This window comes from Cervus canadensis, chromosome 21 (genome assembly GCF_019320065.1).
Source record: "Cervus canadensis isolate Bull #8, Minnesota chromosome 21, ASM1932006v1, whole genome shotgun sequence".
NCBI lineage: Eukaryota > Metazoa > Chordata > Mammalia > Artiodactyla > Cervidae > Cervus > Cervus canadensis.
In genome coordinates, this window is record NC_057406.1 from 43914099 (window position 1) to 43916231 (window position 2133).

Consider the following 2133-nt stretch of genomic DNA (forward strand, 5'->3'; position numbering starts at 1 on the left):
TCCATGGTTATCCAATTATATTGATCTTTAGACACCTAAGGTTTAACAGAATTCAAGAAAGGAATTTCCCTTTATGTATATCAGTGAAGTTTACTTGCATTATCTAAACAGTGAGGTCTCTTGAATTGATGGAGCCTTGGTAGAAAGTCATTCACTGCAGTGTAAGCATTGGAATATTCACTACCTTCTTTCTCTGCCTCAAAAAGAAGTCTAAATGACTGTGATATTTTTTAAATGACTAAACGGAAATGAAATATTTATAATGAGGCAATAAAAATGTATATATTGAGAGAATGACTTTGACCTGAGAAAAGGAAAATATTTGAAAATTCCATTAGAGAACTTTATCTTCACTCAGTAATTTTTGGATGTTATTAATTATGCCAATAATGTCTATTTTTATTCTATTTTCAAAGATGGACTACATAAATAAGGAAAATGAAATATATTGAGCTAAAATAAGGTAAAAATATTTCAATTTATTCACTACTCTCATGTAATGAATCAAACAGTAACCTCGCTCTCATAAGGGCTATAAACACTATCATAGCGATTACATGAGATACTTCTATTTTAGATAATGCGCATACTACAATTTTAGATGAAGAAAGCCTCTAGCTATAAATATTTTAAGACTAGAAATTTAGAATGTGAGTGATTTTAGGCAATAAAATAGGCTAATTTCTTGCAGAAATCCCTGGCAATTAAGATTTAAATAAAATAACCAAAGAACATCTTTCACTGCTTAATAGAATAAGAGTTTCAGAAGCCTAATGACATCTACTTCAAATTTTTGCATCTTCCTGATGTTAAAATTGTTTTGTATGCAATATCTTATTAAGCTGTAAATAATTTAATTCTATATTTAAGAAAGTATTAATAGCACTAGAATGAAAGCCACAGTTTCATTTATTTTGCCTCGTGCCTCTCAGCAGATTTCTGCCATGGGCGACAGGGAAACAAGCAACCACTCAGAAGTCACTGACTTCATTCTTGTCGGCTTCAGGGTCCGCCCAGAGCTCCACATTCTCCTCTTCCTGCTTTTTCTGCTTGTCTATGCCATGATCCTTCTAGGAAATGTTGGCATGATGGTCATTATTATGACTGATCCTCGGCTGAACACACCAATGTATTTCTTCCTAGGCAACCTGTCCTTCGTCGATCTCTTCTATTCTTCTGTCATTGCACCCAAGGCTATGATCAACTTCTGGTCTGAGAGCAAGTCCATCTCCTTTGCAGGCTGTGTGGCCCAGCTCTTTCTCTTTGCCCTCTTCATTGTGACTGAGGGGTTTCTCCTGGCAGTCATGGCGTATGACCGCTTCATTGCCATCTGCAACCCCCTCCTCTACACGGTCCAGATGTCAACACGTCTCTGTGTTCAGTTGGTGGCTGGTTCCTATTTTTGTGGTTGCATCAGCTCAGTTCTTCAGACCATCATGACATTTACTTTATCCTTTTGTGCTTCTCGGGCCATTGACCACTTTTACTGTGATGACCGTCCACTTCAGAGGATTTCTTGTTCTGATCTCTACATTCATAAGATGGTATCCTTTTTCTTATGCAGCATCATCATTTTGCCTACCATAATGGTCATTACTATGTCTTACATATATATTGTATCCACAGTTCTAAAAATACGCTCCACTGAGGGGCGAAAGAAAGTCTTCTCCACTTGCAGCTCCCACCTGGGGGTTGTGAGTGTCCTGTATGGTGCCATCATTTTTATGTATGTCATCCCTGACAGATTTCCTGAGCTGAGTAAAGTGGCCTCCTTGTGTTACACCCTAGTCACTCCCATGTTGAATCCTTTGATTTACTCTCTGAGAAACAAAGATGTCAAAGAAGCTCTGAGGAAGATCCTGGGCAAAAAACTATTTTTATTTAATTCTATATTAACTGAAAATAGAATCAAGTAATGTAATATTCTGAAAGTGCTGAGCTTTATAACAACTTAGAGAAGCATTGATTAAAATCTTAAGAGACTTCATTTGTTTGAATACCATATACGAAGAATACATACTTTAGAAGATGTATTTGGACTTAATCAGAATACATACATCAGGAAGATGGACTATATTTTGTCTGGCTGTTGATTTTGGAATGGAAAGACTTCCTTTTGGATAATGCTAATGA

General features: G+C 36.4%; 1 pseudogene; it reads left to right on the plus strand.

Moving 5' to 3' along the window:
- Positions 1–914: 914 nt before the first annotated feature.
- LOC122424069 lies at positions 915–1896 on the plus strand (annotated as a pseudogene).
- The last annotated feature ends 237 nt before the right edge of the window (positions 1897–2133 follow it).